Source organism: Schistocerca piceifrons, chromosome 5, assembly GCF_021461385.2.
Source record: "Schistocerca piceifrons isolate TAMUIC-IGC-003096 chromosome 5, iqSchPice1.1, whole genome shotgun sequence".
In the NCBI taxonomy this organism is placed as follows: domain Eukaryota; kingdom Metazoa; phylum Arthropoda; class Insecta; order Orthoptera; family Acrididae; genus Schistocerca; species Schistocerca piceifrons.
Genome location: NC_060142.1, coordinates 28,531,855 through 28,543,403, shown reverse-complemented (window position 1 = coordinate 28,543,403; position 11,549 = coordinate 28,531,855). Strand labels below are relative to the sequence as shown.

At 38.5% G+C, this 11,549-nt stretch overlaps 1 pseudogene; it reads left to right on the top strand.

Annotated features, from left to right (window-relative positions):
- The first annotated feature begins 228 nt into the window (after positions 1-228).
- On the top strand, positions 229-1,245 carry LOC124798128 (annotated as a pseudogene).
- The last annotated feature ends 10,304 nt before the right edge of the window (positions 1,246-11,549 follow it).

The window sequence follows — 11,549 nt, the reverse complement described above, 5'->3', positions numbered from 1 at the left end:
TAACAAGGTAAATATCCCAGATGTAAATAAATGGTCTTGATGATATGTGGTGGGTATGTAAACTGGCCCAGATATTGCAAAACATGTTTTTTCGGTTTTTGCCCATTTTCGCTTAGGAGTAACAACACAACCCAAATTTAATTTGGTGCATGGTGAAGAAAAAAATGTGTGACCACATGGAACTGTGTGGGGTGGGAACTTGTCAAGTGAGGGAACTAGCATCCAGCCATGGCTGACTAAAAGTATTTTACCACAACAAAAAAGGGTGAAATATTTGAACTGAAATCTGAACTTAACAATGATAAGAAAGAGAAGAAGCGGGAAGCTGTTAAAAAAGTTATTGCTTCAATGACAGTAGGAAAAGATGTTTCTGCTTTATTTCCTGATGTCGTTAATTGTATGCAGACTGACAATCTCGAACTGAAGAAACTAGTGTATTTGTATTTGATGAACTACGCGAAGAGTCAGCCTGACATGGCAATAATGGCTGTAAACACTTTTGTAAAGGGTTGTGAAGATCCAAATCCCTTAATCCGTGCCCTGGCTGTTCGAACAATGGGCTGCATTAGAGTTGACAAAATAACTGAATATCTTTGTGAGCCTTTGCGTAAGTGCCTCAAAGATGAAGATCCATATGTTAGAAAAACTGCTGCTGTGTGTGTTGCCAAACTGTATGATATCAATGCCCAGTTGGTTGAAGACCAGGGATTTCTTGATCAGCTGAAAGATCTTCTTTCTGACTCTAATCCTATGGTGGTTGCTAATGCTGTGGCTGCTCTCTCTGAAATAAATGAGGCAAGTGCAAGTGGCTCTCCACTCATTGAAATGAATGCATAAACCATAAACAAACTATTAACAGCTCTTGATGAATGTACAGAGTGGGGCCAAGTCTTCATTCTAGATTCTCTTGCCAATTACAGTCCAACGGATGATAGGGAAGCCCAAAGCATCTGTGAGCGGATCACTCCTCGTTTGGCTCATGCAAATACTGCAGTTGTCTTGTCTGCAGTGAAGGTATTAATGAAATTTATGGAGATGCTTCCATCAGATTCTGATTTTGTGTCAACACTCTCAATGAAGCTAGCTCCTCCACTTGTGACACTGCTTTCGTCGGAACCAGAGGTCCAGTACGTTGCACTTAGAAATATCAACGTCATTGTACAGAAACGTCCTGATATATTAAAACATGAAATGAAAGTGTTCTTTGTGAAGTACAATGACCCAATATATGTTAAGCTGGTATAAACTGAACATTTCTACAAAATATCCCACCACTATCAATAAATTTGGAGAAATTAAAATTTCCGTTACATCGTCTATCAGAGACATTCTCTTTCCTTATCCATCCACATGTAATAAAGCTGCATCCTGGAACGCGATTTTTATGAAATATGTTACACAAAAGTGCTGTAGGAGTATTTTCAACATATCTAATTGAAATACGTTCATGTTCATTATGCTTCTAATTCTTTGCTTTATGTAGCTTCTCTTTATGTTTCCAAATGATATTTTACTTTGAAAATTCATGATTTTTAGTCTTTGTCTACCATTTCACACATGTGTAAGATATCAATTGAAAATAATTGGTAACTCTTTCTGATAATGCCAAATCATTACAATAACGATAACGTGCAAGGAAAAGCTTGACACATTTTTTCTTTTGTCAGATATCTTTTAATGTGATCAGACGTTGGTTTATCATATTTCGATGGTGTAACTAAAACATTTGGGGCTTCATGCAAGAGGTTCTCGAATCTTCGCTGCAAACTCTCCATTAGTTTCTTTTAAAGGAATGGACAGAGGATAATCCGTTGTCAGACCGCAGAGTCTCTAAGATGAATCGTAAAACTTTGAGTAACTGATGACAATGAATGCAAAATGGATGTTTTTTTAACCCTTAGTAACACAGTATATACCTAAAATTATAAAATGAAATTTTCCAGATAATTTTTGTCGCTTACATAGTTTCTAGTTATAAGCTCTGTTATTCTCTGTTTAAAATTGAATAGTGATTTCGGGCTTGCCTTGAAATACATTAACTTTACTTTTCTGGTCAATTGCAACGCCCGCGTTTGAAGATGAATGTTATGACGATCAGTTGATAATCGATAACCTAATATTTTTTGTAAAAGTGCTTCATCTTACCTCAGAGCCATTGAATAACACACTTTTCCCAGCGAGAAAGCTGTACCACTCCACTAACTTGAGGTAATTACGCTTCAAGGATGAAGGGAACTCTGTGTCTTTGACAACTTTCGGTTTTCTTACTGAAACACTTTCGCCATCTGAACAGTTAAATCACATACGATACGATTTCAACGGTTACCGTTAAAAACGGTAAGAGTAACAAACTAACGCTAAAGAGCTTAATTCCTAAACGAACGTGAGTAATGTATAATTTTACATGTATACAAAATAAATTCTCCGATCCTTGCTACGAATGTCACTTGCTACGTATAACTTCTCTCTCCTAACGTTTATAGCGTGGTCGAATATCATAGTTCTCGTGACCTGGCATTTTTTGTTTTTATTTTTCAATTTCTGGCTGGTTACCCTTCCTGTGGCTGTAGCCATAAGTTAAACGTAACGGTTGAAAGCTGTGTTTGTCGCCTGTCTGCGAATGTTGCAAACGCTGATCTGTATACCTTTGTTTTGCAGCTGTTTGTGAATGGTGTCTTTTATGAGCTGTAGATTGGAGATCAGCCCAGCATTCGCCCAAACGAGCTTGAGAAACGGCATAAAAGCCACACTCAGCCTTACTGGTGAACCAGACAAGTAGTCGTGAGTCCAATATTTGCACTACATTCGTGTCTGGTCAACCTCCCTGCCTCGCCAGCTAGCTCACAGCATGTTAGTCTATAGGAGCATGTCTGTAATCCTGCTAATGCTGATTTCTCATAACACTCACGTATGAGTAGTGCCAGACCACCATTTCTTTCCGATATTCTTATTCAGATTCTGTTTTTACAGTATGCTATGATTTCTTAGATCAGTGATATAAAAAAAATTATTTAGTGTCTGCCTCTATTCTTCTTAAGATGTAATCAATGCCAAAATACTATTTTAATTTGCTTTAGGGTATCAGTTAATTTGACACTTGAGTCGTCACCAATCCTCTGTTAAAAAGACCCTCAGCATTTTTAAATTTGGCAGAGATTCAAGGAAATATCAAACAAAAGAAAATCCACGATAGAATAATACTGAAAAGCCTCAAAGGATCTAGATCCTTAATATATTCATCCTGTGCTGATGCAGATTCACAAGGAAGTAATGGTTCTACGGATTTGTTTTTACATTTTACATCAAAATATATTCACTAATTCACATACTTCTCTTTCTTGTGTTCCAGTACCTATAACTCAACTGCGATAAGTACATTCCAAGATTTTTCATGCTTCCTACTATGTATGATATTAAAACATTATCTTTGAACTGGTACGTTTTGTGAGAGGTAATGTCTTGCATACTAATATGTTATTTGTTTACGTTATTTTGTACTACGCATTATTTATTAAGCGCAACACTGCAATTACATCTGTGGAATTCAAAGTCAGGCTGGCTAGCAACGGATAATTCAGGCCTTAACTCAAAGGTTTTCACTACCATTATGGTGACTAATGTTTTGTCCTTCAAGCCAGATAACTATACTACATTTTCCTATCTCACTCTACTTCTGAAGGAATCCGTGTTTATGGAATACACAGACAGCTCGTATGTAACACTCAGAAGGCCTCATTTTGGTACTGCATTCCGTTGAAAAAATTTGAGTTTGTCAACGTTTACGACGACAGGCAGAGCTGACCCACCAAATGTACGACACCTGACACAGCTTTCTCTCCTGAAACCACAGTAGGGGTCATTTGACACTGTCCCCTAAACAGCTGCAAACTTTTCGTGAAAAATTGACTAAAATCCACAGCATTTAACGAGGCACTTAAAAATCCGTTTTTGCTAGTAATAAATAAAAATTTACTTAAATGGGTTTTTCTCACTGAACAAATCTGTTAATGAAAGTTTGGAATAATACTCAAAGGAAGTCGTTTCGCAGTCACGGACAATAACTTGGATTCAATTTGAATTTTTGATGCAAGGACCTAAATCATCAACAACTGTTGCGGTTCTGCTATTACAGGTGCACATCTGTAACTCAAAATATTCTATTCTCTTGTATGAAAAATACCTTTCCGATTACACCTAATGGTAATTTATGACTTTCCACAGTCTTCATTTTTGAAACGCTTTGGCTACACAACAGTTTATCTGATAACAATATCCAGTCTTCAGAACCCTTGATACATTGTTTAAATGTGAGACCTGTTAGGACCGTTATATGTATTTTGGGGCGTTAGTAGGGGAGGGTTAATATGTGCTGTTTTTGATTTTGTTGTTTCGTATTACAGGGACATGGGTGACATTTAAAAACTAAAATGAGTAAGCATATCTACACAACAGATGGAACAGGATCTGTAGACACAATTATTTAGAATCGTTTAGTTACTGATCAAATATTCTGATTCTGTAAATTACGGGTGTAAACACACACATCAAAATATCAATTTCACATCAGATTCAGACACAACAATTTAGTCTTTGATATATAACAACATTACTGCGCCTAGTATATATGAATTTTCATTTATATCATTGTTCTACTCACCGCTGCTTGCATAGCTAAAGCTCCTGCAGTAGGTTACCTCTGCCACTGGTGTGTTGACGGCTCCTCCGTGCAGCCCCTCCGTCCACCTGCAGCGGTCCTGGGCGCTCCCGAAGTGCTTCAGCACCCACGCCGACACCATCTCGTGCTTCTCCTTCGAGTACGTCTCCTGCAACAGAAAGACACGGTTAGATTAATTCAGGATTACTTTCCCTGTCAATGAAACATATACCTATTAAAACAAAGAGTAGTCAGTATTTGTATTCCAAAGAAAACCGATTTTCCGATCTTCTGTTATTCATCACGTCTACAATTCCGTCCTGCAACAGATGAAGACACTGCAGTCAGTATAGGGTTAACGAAATGCTAGGTTCGTTTAAATAGAAACTTCTCTCTATATTGAGTGTTGAATGTTAGATCATTGTTGTAAATGGTGGCGTGAACGAAGAACGGACAGAGAATGCGAGCTACATGGGGTTGGACTCTCAAGGGTGATGGAGAGGGATAAATATATCAATCCAACGCATGAAACCCTCGTCCAGAAGCGACAGAGTCTAAATCTGCAAGCGAAAATAGTTTTGATACCTCTGACAGTATATCACTTCTACTGCAAATTCTTTGCTTGTTGTCTTTTTGATTAGGTAGTGTGAACCAAAACAACAAAAATATCCAGCAAACAACGGCTCTAAAACGCATACCTAATGAGCTATCAGTTGTTGTTCACTAGAAGAAATGTATTTCACAGTAGCAAAAGTTAACAACTGCTCATAGCTCTGCGGGTATGCACGTTAGAGTCCATATTTAATGAACCAATTTTGCTTTTTTCGATCAATTCTAGCTCTTCCCCAACGAAGGGCCTGCAGTAGGAGGGCGACTGCCAGACACACCAGAGCAATTTGCGCTTATAACTTTCAATTGAGCCGTTTCCTGACCATTACCGCTTTCGTTACGTTGACACATTTACCTTCTTCTATCAATCCTGAGACTTTGTAGTATCACCATGGATTTACACTGTAGACTGTTTCATCTTCCAGTTAAAACACTACCAATAAGTACAGTTTGTATACCGCTTGACAACAAAATTATGGACTTTGTTTGTGTTTCAACAATTCATACACTATGATCTGCGCTTCCAAATGCTAATATATGAAAATTTCAATGAGAAACAATGTATGTTTATTTTAACGCATCTTCTTGTATCTGTAACTAATCGAAATGGTCAGTACTCACACACACTTTCATTAATGTATCTACAACGTGTGTATCAAGACGTCAGGTAAAGAGAGAAGTGCATGACAATTGCGAAATTTTATGTTCGTTACGACTCGTTCATTATCGTTTGACGACTGTTCTGTATGTATCAACGTGCAACATAGAGATATAAAGACAGGAGTGTTTCAGATTGTATCCTAGTATGTAACATCCCAGTCCTTCGTTATCTGCAGGAAATCCCAACGTATAATGCAACTTCTTGTGTTCTAAAAATGTAGCATTTCTGGTTGACATATTTATAAGAACACATCAATTTGGATGTTACCAGCCAACAGCTTACGAAGTTACAATTTGACCTGTGTGTTACCCATAGGGTTTAATGTAGACAACTGGTTTCTTGGTTTCGAAAAACGTAGTGGTGATTGCAGTAGTTTACAACCAAGAAAAATCTCCAAAAACAGAGGACTGAACTGGGAAACTGAAACCATTTTATTTCTGATTAGAGACGAAGATGCCCCAGCAGGAATTATCAGGTCATATTCTTAAGCATGTGTAAAAGGACAGATTCGATGATATTCCTGACGAGTGTTACAGGTAAACTGCAAATGGTGAGATGGTGAAATGTACTGAGTTACAAAAACAAGGCTATAAAAATTTTGTCTAAGGAAATGTCATATTCGGTAAAAATAAATTAAAATTTACTCCTATTCCCCAGTTGCAAACAAGTATTTACACAAGCTGACCTTAATTCCAGCCATATTCCAATCAGGAAAACGTCCCTAAATATTTCCAGATGGGCAACCATCTGATCACTATCATATCAGCTGCCATTTGACTGGGAAGATCTGGGCTGTGGATCCTACATCAAACTATCCACATTGCTCTCTGTAGAAAAGAATGAAATGTATAAAAGGGTAATAATATTAAATTTTCACTTTGTACCATTCCCTTAATTGCGTAGCATCATTTCTTTTATGGGTAGAGCCAAGGTTACATTGTGTCTCATGGATTATACTGCATACACAGACTGAGTTACTATTTACTGCTAGTCTTATTTAAATTAAGCTTCGCTAGGCTTGTGTTGTGATATGTACAATAAACTGAATATCACAATTTTCCTTCAGGTGAAAGGATACCAAGTATCATAACTGAGTTAACTACCAATCAAACTAATAAAACGGCTATTGGACAAGTAGTAGCATTTTACATGTCTTTACAATGGTTTAGTAAGTTTTGTACATGTTTCTTTCAATACATACCAGGATTTTGTTGGCAGGGCTCTGTTCCTTAGCCTGACTGCCAGGCGTCGGCGCTCCTTCAGGATGAACTCTGAAATTAATGAAATATTTTTTTGTTTTATTTATTCATAGATTTAACATACTTTTTAGAAAAATTATTCAAACCAGAAATTACACATGTTGCTGCCATGCAAAACTGTTATACAACTATGTTTACTTTAATTTGATTAAAACATATACATGATTATCTCACTTAAATAACCCTAACTCATTGATACTTGAGTAACTTGAACTTGATTGAGCTATTTCTCTACAATCAGAATTCTGAATAATGAGAAGTAGTACTACAGTCGCTGCACACAGCTTAAGTACATAAATTTGGATAAGCCCAAACACCCCTTCCCCAATCTCTCCAATCGTAGAGGTCACTGTGTGGGGCAGTAATTACAGCATATTCACGAATTCAGCTGCGCTACACGGCAAGTTCCACGCTGAAGAATTCTGTACACACGGCACGTCAGGCCTGACTCACCTGCTGGTCCTCCTGGACCTGCGGCCTCGTGGCAGCCTAATGCAGAGGCAGCAGGCCAGCAGCCGCCGCAGCAGGCCGCGGCTGGTCTCGGCCTCCCTCACCACCCCCTCCCCCTCCTCTTCACCACCCTCTGCCTCAACCACATCCCGGTGCTGCTGCGGCGGCTGCTGTCGGGCTGCTTCGTCTCCACCTCGCCTCTCTTGCACCTTACCTGCTGCCACGTTTGGTATTACATATGTGAGCGCGGGTCTCGGGGACGGCTCAGACTGCACGTCATGGCGGTAGCAGTGGCCTGTAAAATAAAAGTCTAAACAACATCTACCTGCAAAAGCTCACAGTCACCGACGACTACAGACTAAAAATGTGTCACCATTGCAGTATGTACATAGACATCTATAATTCTTAATCTTATTGCCGTTGCATGCCTGAAAAGGTGAATACATCTTCTTGTACCTACTGCTATCCAGCGTTGTTCACACAGTTGGTGGACAAATGATAATGAAGTTGTTACCATCTGTAAACAGAAATTTATTTGACATGATCAAAATAATTATGGAGTAATCCAGTGACCATCTCAGAGGACTGTGTACTGCCCATTAGCAGTACAGTATTTAGTGTAAATATGACAGACACTACTGTGGTTCTAAAACGGAGAGTTATAAAGATCTCCTCAGCGTTTTCTCTCACTCTGTTACTACCACATGGATCTAGTTGAAAGTTCCATCAGGAAGAAGTACACTCACTGACAGACGCAATTCGTTGACTTTGTCCTAGGTACTCAGCTATCAGGCTAATGAAGAGAACATGACTCGTCTCCACAGAACACAAAAAGGTACTCACGGTATTTGAACAAGACCTCCACGTCTTGCTCCCGTACAGGCCGTAGAGGTGGAACGGCCCTACACTCCGCATCAGCGCTCATCACCTGTAACAGAGATACAGAATGCAATGAGTAATGGGTATTACGCTAAATTGCAAGACACGGAATTTTATGAATAGCAGTAAATGTTTGCAAGACACTCAGCATATCTTTTATCGATATTCAATTCAGTAATTACTCCAATTAAGTGACATTAGGGCAAAACGACATGTAATGTTGTTAATGTAAAAAAAGTAAGAACGCCAGCTTGCGTAAATGTACTAAGTAATTATTTTTGCTACAGTTCGTAGATCATAACGATAGCATCCGTGTAGGGCATGGCGGAGGAATGGACCTACATTCGGCAGTAGTACATAGGACCTGGAACAGAGATACAGAATGCAATAAGTGTGGGGTATTATGCTACACCAAAAGCGACGGTATTTTCTCAATAGTAGTCAACGTATTGTAAGACTTACATCTAAATTTTTGTCAATGTTCATTTCAATAATTATTATATAAAAGTATTTCATCTCGTTCCATCATTAATAAGAACAAGATAAAGCGTGCTTGCACCGATGTGCTAAGAAAAACTTTTAACATTATTCTGTAAATTACGTATAAAGCATTTCGAATGAATGATTATTAGTGATATATCTAGTTATGTACCTACCTCCTATCAGTTTACTAAATAATAACACGGAAATGATTTTCTGAAGTGACGCTATATATTTTTATTTCTGTGCCAGCAGAGCTGCAAATTATGTATATGTGTCCAAGGTACATAAAGAAGCGCAGCAGGACGACAAAACTATGCGAAGAGTCACGTGTAAATTGCGGTCGAGTACTTAAATGCGGTTTGCAAAGCCAAAAGTGTAGTAGGAGGCTTCTCTTTACTCGAACTATTGTACGGACAAGAATTACAAAAAAAAAAAAAAAAAAAAATCGAACGTATGAATTAAATTCTTCTGCTTTTCTAACCGTGTTGTTTTGTAACATTACCATTCAACGCAATTGAAGACAGAGAATTTTTTTACTGAATGTGATATGCAGATGAAGAGTCCGATACACAGGGAGATGCCCGGTGGCCGTGCTGGTCTTTCGCTGTGTTACAAGTTAAGGGGATACGGAATCACCTATCCCCGCAATGTTAATATATGCCTAGTATAGGGAACATTTTCTCACAAACTACTGGAGACAGAGAGGTAAAAATTTTACTGTATGTGCATTCATATGTTACAACAATACTGAAACAACAGTTTATTGTCAAAGTATTTTCTTACAGAGATATTGTACATTTATTTTTAAGTAAATTTTTTCCATCGCTTTTTACTAGACTATCACCCCTAAGTCTTTTGTAAATCAAGTAATTATAAAATCGTTGTTTCAGTATGTAATAGGGACCTATGTCACTACGTCATAAAAATTTCAGACTTCTAGGTTGACCAGTACCTGAGATAATGTTCCTAGATGAAGTAAAAAGTAAACTTACGGGAAACGGAGAAAGAAGATTAAAACATTCCTGATCCGTAGCTAATACCCCCTTCACAGTCTTCATAATCATCTTCAAGTCTTCTTTTGGCACCCCTCTGCACCTGTCTTGCTTTTTTCACTAATGTCTTGATTATATTATCAGCATGCCTTAGTCTGTGCTGATCTAAAAAGAACATAGCACGTACCGTACGGGAACCAACACACATACCCAACTTTTGAAGGACCTGGCATTTAGTTATATTTCCAAGATTGAAGGTTGCCACAGCATCATACACACCAAAATGTAGTGTATTAATTCCGACAAACACTGTTTTTGGGAGACGATGCCATATCACACTATTCAAGCACTCGTTGGGGTTCTGCGTTTTTCCGTGAAGACATTTCATCAGAAGACTTCTGTCAGCCAGATCTCTGAAAATGGGCTTTATTTCTGCCATGATGGCTGATGGTAGACTGTGGTGGTGAATGTATTTCTCTCCTGTTGTTAGTCCCCTATTGTATTTACACCAGCTGTTTTCACCTTTGGGGCACAAACCATGTTGTGGATGCTCATCCGTGGATGCGGTGTGGAAATATAAAGCCCATATAGCTCTCCTCATTTCTTCAAGATTGCCTGTATTTTGCCTGATTGCAAGGCCATAGCAGTTCTGAATGTGGTCTATTATGGAATCAGTCAATCTTCCTCTGCCATCCAAGGTTTTCCCATCATCTAGTTTTTTCCCTTTCATAACTGATTTTAACCTTCTCAGCCTGGCACCCATTCTCTTCTGCACATGTCCTATACATTCAAGTTTGCTTATATTTACACTGTTCCCATATGGTTTGCTTTCCAAAACTTCTTTGAATGCTTTAGAGTCACCATCTCCCAGATATTTGACATAGCGAACATTATACCACTGTGAAGAGCGATGAAAAATTTTCTTCACCCCAGCAACCTCCATGCCACCACTACTACCATAATAATTAGCAATACAGTCATCACTGTGTTCATTTTTCAGCCTGCCTGTGCACCTACAGTATTTAGACATTATTGCAACATCAATAACCTTGCCAGTATCAACACTAGTTGCTGTTACAACACCATTGTTGGAGGTGTGGCCCCTTTTCTGCCACGTGCCATCAAACGCCACTGTGAGGTCACGACTGCCGTCATTTTCTTCCACTGCTTCTTCCACAGCAACCTGCATTGACTTCTGTGCTACATCTTCAACTGCAGATCCTAGTACATAATTGTAAGCTTCAAACTTTGAAGGTGCACTTGGAAGATTTAGAACACCACATAGCATATCACCAGCTGCTTTGCCCTTACCAATTGCTCGCAATCCATAAACTAACCTAATATTTACACTATAAAGTTCAGTTTTCTTGTATCCATTATTTACAGTTACTGAAACCGAACTTGGAAACTTACAGCTGTATTTACAAACACTGCATATTAAATTAAACTGGGCAGCCAGGCCAACATGGGATTCTACTTTCAGAGAAACGTTTCCATGACATTTTTTGCAGCACAAACTGTTTTCAAGAGCTTCACACAATATATTCGTATCAATGAGTTCA